The sequence below is a fragment of the Tupaia chinensis genome, unplaced genomic scaffold (genome assembly GCF_000334495.1).
Source record: "Tupaia chinensis unplaced genomic scaffold, TupChi_1.0 Scaffold149383_1, whole genome shotgun sequence".
NCBI lineage: Eukaryota > Metazoa > Chordata > Mammalia > Scandentia > Tupaiidae > Tupaia > Tupaia belangeri.
The window spans coordinates 2,410,796-2,418,316 of NW_006209227.1; the positions used below are offsets into that span (position 1 = coordinate 2,410,796).

Here is a 7,521-nt window from a genome sequence, read left to right on the forward strand (position 1 = left end):
TGGAGAATGGAGGAGAAGGGATTGCGGTGTGGCCATTCCCCCTGGGGGGTGATTTCTCGCTTTCTGTCTCTCTGTCTCCCTCTGTCTTTCTGGCGAGCGTGTGCATCCTATAGCAAAAACCTCTCCAAAAACAAAGAAACAAAAAAACCACCAGCTCTTCTCCAGGGTGCTTACACATTTTGTTTTCGTTGTTGCTGTTTTCATTTAACAGCCAAACGGCATTTGTGCTCATCAGAGAGAAATAGAGATAAAGGAGAAAAGGGGTGGAGGAGGAATAAGGCACCCCCAGTGGGGCATGGTCACATCCCAATTCCTTCTCCTCCAGTTCTCCACCCTGTTGGGATCCGGGGCGCGCACACGTGTCCAGCTGCCGGGATCGGGATTTGAGTTGCGGTCGGCCATGTGGGATCTGACTCCCTTAACCCCCAGGGACGGGCTGGCTTATCAGTTTCTTCCTTTTACACATGATCGCTGTTGGGTGTTATATTGAGAACGCTTTGCCTAACCTCCATTTAGGAAGCTTTTCTCCCATATTTTCTTGGAAAGTTTTATTTATTTTATGTTTAGATCCATAATCCCTCTTGAGTTAATTTTTGAATAAGCTATGAGGTTCAGGTCAAGGTTGATATTTTTGCATATATAGGCACAATTTTTCCGCATTAACGTTCAGTCGTTTTTGAAAAGCCGATCCTTTCTCCTTCGATGTAGCTTTGCTTTTTTGTCAGAATCAGCTGGCCAATTTATACGAGCCTGCTTCTGGATTCCCCACTCTGCCCGACTGACCTACATGCGTGTCCTTTTGCACTGTTAGCATGCAGTCAATATAAAAATTGGGCCAGCCGATGGCGTGGTGGTTAAGGCAGTTGGAGCTCATATGGCCAACTGCATAGATCAAGTCCCAGACCTGGTAGCTTGAAGAACATGCCCAGCACATGTGCGTGTGTACCTAAAATCCTGAGGGGAGAAATGTAGAAGGGATTATGGCACGACCATCCTTCCTGGGCGTGGGGTGCTTTCTCACTCCCCATGTTCTCTCTCTACGAGTGCACGCACTCTAGCAAATTAAATCTATATCTATAGCTATATCTATTTGTTATATAACACAAATTTATATATATATTTATATACAATAATTTATATATATATAAAATTAGTGTTCACTTTCTTCATACTAAACCTTCAAAATTTGGTATATATTTTATACAAAGAGCACGTCTTGATTTGGACTTGCTATTTATTTTTTAATTTAAAAAAAGGTTACTTGTTTATTTCTTCCATGAGTGAAATCGACAGAAACAGCCCCGCCAACGGGGTCTTGACACCACAACTTAGCCCTGGAGCCAGTCAGCCTCAGATCATGAGCAGTTTGCCCAGAATACTCAGGGAGGCCTCTGTTCACCAATCAGGAACCTTCCGTGTGGGTCAGCCTTACGATGCTGCAGTTCAGCACCACACCACCCCTGGCCCTGCGCTTGGACTCGCCCCGTGGTAGGTGTCCGATAGCTCTACGTGGCTAGCAGTGACTGGACCGGGCAGTGCACCGTGAAGCTGCTTCCCGGCAACCTCCTGCCCTCTCACAGCCCCTCCTAGAGAGCAGGGCGGGTGCACAGCAGTCCTGCCTTGGTCCCCACAGATCCTGCTCCCTGAGCTGTCCAGGCAGGACGGTCCCCAGCACTCACTTTCTCACCGTGAAGGGCCCCCTTGGGAATGGCCCTCCATAACCATCGGACACAACACCCAGAAGATGAGGTTTAAATAAGTAAGAAAGTCTGACAGAGTGTCTATAAAAATGAAAACAGATTTTAGGTGATGACACCCCAAACAAGTAAACCCTTAAGCAATGTCAGCTTTTTGTCAGGTACTGTCTCCCCTCTTTATCTGGATTACTTATTAAAGCTGCACAAAACCATGGGGGAGGTACTGCAATGATCTCTATTTTACAAATAGGGCCATTGAGGCAGAGAAGCTCAGTGACTTGCCGAAGGTCACACAGCTAAGCAGTGGCAGAGCTGAGAATGAAGGCCAGGCAGTTCCTCTGCACTCCAGGCACGTACTCCACCCCTCTGTCCCGTAGTGCAGGAGGAAATGCTTGACGGCGGCATAGCGAGTAACACCCAGAGTGCACAAGGAGCCGCTGTAACTCAAGAAGATGACGATAAACAGAGAGAAAGGGCAGAGGGTAAGAACAGGCAATGGGTAGATAAATGCAAACGACCTATACATACACGAAAAGAGGCTCAAGTTTACACGGCGAGGACAGGCGGGCTAAAACGAGGTTCGATCTTCCATCCCGCAGAGAGAGAGAGCAGTCTGGTGACGGGGCTAGGAAGATGTGTGAAAACAGCCTCTCGTAAGCTGCCAGGAGCGGTGTGAGGCTCGGTCGGCCATTTCGAACGGCCACCGGGCGGACTCCAGCCCTGGGTAACGCGGCTTCCTTTCTGACCAGCAGGTCCGCCTCCTGGCCCCCGTCCTGCCGTGTGCTCCTGCAGGCGCATGAAGACCTGCAAGCTCTCCTAAGATGCGCCACTGACCACGCATGGACCCGCTGGCTCCCGGCTGCGCTGCTGCCCTCTGACCTCTGCAGGTCCACGCAGTCTGCAGGGCAGAAGGCACCATGCACCTCTCCCCACCTGGGCATGTGCTCAGTCACCTGTGCTCCTGCTGAGACTCATCCAAGCCCGTGTACCTGTGACAAGTATACTACTGGGCGATTAAACCCAGGGCCTTCAGCGCAGAGGAAGTCTTTTCTATGAGACTGAACTGCAAGCTCCAAAGAGGCCAGTGAAGGCAAGTTGCTGAAAACCACAATCAAAACCAAACTTCTAGCCTGGCCCAACAGCCTAGTGGCTAAAGGAGCCAGATCCCACATGGCCAACCAGTTTGAAGCATGGCCCCAGTGGCTTGAAAAACACATTGGGGGACCAGCTGATGGCATAGCAGTTACATTGCTGAACTCTCACATGGCCAACTGTGGTTTAATCCTGGGCCCAGTGGCTTGAAAATAACACCAGGCGTGTGTGTGTGTGTGTGTGCCCAAGATCTGGGAACGAGAATGGAGGAGAAGGAATTGTGGTATGTCCATCCCCCTGGGGGATTGTTTCTCATTTTCCTTCTGTCTCTGTCTGTCTCTCCAGTGAGTGCACACGCCCTAAGGCAAAAAATCTCTAAAAGGGAACAGCCGGTGGCGTAATGGTTATGTCCCTGGACTTCCATGTAGTTGACCACGGTTCGAGTCCCGGATCCAGCAGCTTAACTCACACCGGGCGCATGTGCATGAATGCCAAAGATCCTGAGAGGAGAATGGAGGAGAAGAAATTGTGGTGTGGTCATCCTCCTCGAGGGGTGATTTCTCACTTTCTGTCTCTCTGTCTCTCCAGCAAGCTATAGCAAAAATTTCCCTTTAAAAAAAAAAAAAAAAAGAAAAACACATTGTGCCCCAAATCCTGACAGGATGGAGAAAAGTGAGAGAAGGGACTACGGCATGGCCACACCCCTCTGGGGCCGTGTCCCTCACGGCTACACGAATGTGTGTTTTTGGGGGGTGGGGCTGTGGGTGAGAGGATAAGCAGAAATAAAGACACAAAGAAATACAATAAAGAAAAGTAGGGGTCAGGTGGTCCTGACTCCTCTGGTGGAGGCGTCACGGCCCCGAACTGTTTTTATGAGAGGTGGCCGTGGCCTAGCACTGTTTCCATGCTTTCTTTTTTAATAATTATTTTATTTAACTTTAGTATTTATTTATTTATTTAAATTTGACCAGAGAGGGACAGAGAGAGAGAGAGAGGGAAAGTCAGAAAGCAGGCTGCCAGGCCCAAGACTTGAACCACAGTCGGCCATGTGGAAGTTCAGAGCCCTTAACCACCATGCCACCTGCTGGCCCCTTTATTTATTTTTTAAAGGACAGAAAATGGAAGTGGGACTAAAATACAAAGCCAGTTTTTTTTTTTTAAAGAGGTTTTTCGCTAAAGGGCGCGTGCGTTCGCCAGACAGACAGAGAGAGACATTAGAGACAGAAAGCGAGAAATCATCCCCCAGGGGGGATGGTCACGCCGCAATCCCTTCTCCTCCATTCTCCTCTCGGGATCTTGGGCACACACGCACATGCACCCGGCATGAGTTTTAAGCCACCAGGTCCGGGACACGAACCGCGGTCGACTACGTGGGAGTCCAGCGACATAGCCATAACACTAACTGCTGGTTCCCAAAGCCAGTTGTTTTCAGTTGTTAATCAGCTAAAGATGTACAGACACCTTGTGCCATGTAATTCAATACATGTTTTTAAAATCTTTTCGGACATATTTTAATTACCACATGTGGCTTCTTTTAATCAAATACTACCTTACATTTCTTTAATAGACCACAGACTAGTTTATTTTTAACACCCATCATGTCATTAATCCATAGGGAACAGGTTCCAGAAGCTCAGGCTCCTTTCCTGGGGTTCTCACACAGTGGCTTTTCTTGGGGGGGCAGGGCGGCGCCTCCGGTAGCAGGCTGGCGCTTCAGTTGAACCCAGGTCCCTTTCTCTTCGGCTTCCTCCTTTTTCTGGTCATTTTCCTTCACCCGTTTTAGGAAGCTATCTCTGCTCTTAGAATGTTTAATGTGCTCAATACGCACATTGATTCTCTTGGCAAGACTCTTGCCCTTGTTTGTTCACAACAATGCCAACAGCATGCTGGGTAACACTGTAGACTCTTCCAGTTTTGCCGTGGTAACATCTGTGGGGCATTCCTTTTGAACAGTCCCCATTCCCTTGATGTCTACAATATCACCTTTCTTGTAGACTCGCATGTATGTTGCCAAAGTACCACTCCACGTTTTCTAAAAGGCCTAGAGAACATACATCGGGTGCCTCTCCTCGTTCCCTCTGTGCTCGTCATTTTGGTGAATTACTGGAAGACGGCGGTTCCGGCCATAGAAAGGCTGCCTTACATTTTCAAACACAGACAGCTAGCATAGTCACATGTTAACGGTGTTTATTACTTTACATATGACTGACATAAAAACCGCATGTCTACATGTGTCTGAAGGTCACGAGGTATGCTCAGATTTAGGCCACTCCCTACAACTGGGCAGTGATTTCTCCCTCCCTCTCTGTCTCTGTCCCTCTGGCAACAGTGCACACCCTCTGGCAATTAAAGACAAGAAAGAGCTGCCTGTGAGAACCAAAGGGCTGCGGAATAAGGAATAAGGAATAAGGAAGTGCAAATAATAAGCGATAGGAATTGCAAAATAAAATAATCCATAAGGATTTGCATCAGTCTTTGCAAAAGTCAGGAGGCGCATTACGGCTGTGTTTGTCGGGAGAGAGGAAGAAGACAAAGCTGGGCCCAGTCAGAACCTATGACTCAAGAGGGGGCCTAGCCATGTTTGCACTTTCTAGAAACACTGAAAATGTATTAATGAATAACTTCATTTTAAAACTTTTCAAAAGTGTTATTTTTGGGAATGTATGGGATATATATTTTTTCGCTTGCTATAGGATGTGTGCACTTGCTGGAGAAAGAGAGAGAGAGCGAGCGAGCGCACCTCCTGGGGGGTGGCCATGCCACACCCCCCTCTCCTGTGCATCTCCTTTCGAGATTGTGGGTGCTCACACACATGTGTGCTCTATGTGTATTTTTTAAAAATCATATTTGTTGTCTTTTTTAAGAATTATTTTAATTTAATTTTATTTATTCATTTATTTCATTTTAATTTGACCAGAGAGAGAGACACAGAGAGAGAGAGAGAGAGAAAGTGAGAAGGCAAACTGCCGGATCCAGCACTCGAACCGTGGTCAGCCATGTGGGAATGTCCAGTGCCTTAACCACCACACCACCTGCTGGTCCCCTCTATGTGTATTTTCATGTTGCCAGGTTTGGGGCTCGAACCGTATAGTTGGCCATGTGGGATCCAGCCACCTTAACTGCCATGCCAGCGGCTGGCCCTAGAATACTTTCAATAACACAAAATGACCCTTCGTTCACTTCAGTATTTTTCTTGCCCTGAATTCTACTCTGCGCGACGATACAGTGGGTCTAGTCTCCGAATCAGCTGGAGGGCGGCTGTCTGACAGGGCCGAGCTCAGGCGCCACACTCCGTGTCGCAGCTGCTAACTGCCACCCCACTTCGTGATGCCTGTCTGTGCCCTCCCGCTGTCTGCGCACACAGGCCTTCTGTCAGCTATAAACAAATAAGCAACCACAGGCACCAACGTCTCACTGACTCTAGTGGAGAGGTCACTGGGGTTGAGGCGGGCAGGGCCTTGGGAGCCATAGCTGCAACCAGGGGGCCTGGCAGAGGCTGCGTGTGCCGGGGTGCGGGTGTGCGTGGAGAGGGCTGCAAAGGGGGGCCTGGCAGAGGCTGCACATGCTGGGGTGCGGGTGTGCATGGGGAGGGCTCCGAAGGAGGGCCTGGGGGACGCTGCGCATGCTGGGGTGCATGTGTGCGTGGGGAGGGCCTGAGACCGGGAGGGAGCATGGGAGGACAGAGGTGATGGGATCCAGGCTGACGAAGCACCTGAAGACCCAGATCTCCCGCTTCCCCTCCGGCACCCACGTTTAGGTCTCACGGTGAACACACACTTGCTACTCATGGTGCGTCTCCACCGTCCTCTCTCCCCACTGTTGGCCACTTTGTCTCTTACCACACTTTCCTTGATGCCTAAGCAGTCTTTATTAAACTAAAACAAACACTCAGCTTTCTCGGCTACTCATTTCTGTTACCGCTGGTTTTTTTAGAAATTTTGCCAGAAAGCACACACACTGGCTAAGGAGAGACAGGGAGATGGGGGAAGTGAGAAAGCACCCCCACCCCGCGGGGGGCGGTCATGCCGCAGATCCCTCCTCATCTCTCCCGCCTGTCGGGGAATTTGGGCATGCGCGCACACGCCCAGCCCGTCTGGGACGTAACCCAGGCAGTCGGTCAAGCAGCACCCAGCTGCCGACCACCATGCCACCAGCTAGCCCAGAGTCACCGCTGACTTTCAATTATTTCTCACTGCTAGCAACAAGGCGTCAGGTAAAGTGCTGATTCTGCCTCAGCCCGAGGGCCAGGTACATCCTCCTGGACCATCCGATGATGGGGCAGGGGACATGCACCCCAGATTTCTGCACCGTTTCCAGAGGGGGGCCTGCTGAGGAATTTCCTTCAGAGCTCCCACTCACCCAAAGACCACACGGCCCCAGAGAAAGTCACGGAGTGAGACCCGAGGGAGAAGTACGGCGGAGTTCTGTCAAGCACTGAGGACGGTCATTTCGTAGGTGCTCACATGTGGACGGAACCAGCCGCGAGAGCACGGAGGGTGTAAACACCCCTCTCACGGTCAGTGGGCCGGCAGCCCTGCACTCAGGCTTGGGCCGAGCTGTCCAGAACGCAACTGCATGACTTTTTGTTCTCTGTGGAATACTGCTTTGTTTCCAGCATGTTGTATTGGGTTGCCGGAAAAGTCATGACGTAGATTTTCTGTGCAAAAATGTGCATGACTTTTCCGACAGCCCAGTAGCTGGATAAACTCTACCAGTAATTCTTCTGCTGAAC

At 49.9% G+C, this 7,521-nt stretch overlaps 1 protein-coding gene across 2 annotated transcripts in view; it reads right to left on the minus strand.

Moving 5' to 3' along the window:
• The window catches only part of NGEF (neuronal guanine nucleotide exchange factor), a 130,430-nt gene that overhangs the window by 33,611 nt on the left and 89,298 nt on the right, over positions 1–7,521 (minus strand). The window lies entirely within an intron of this gene.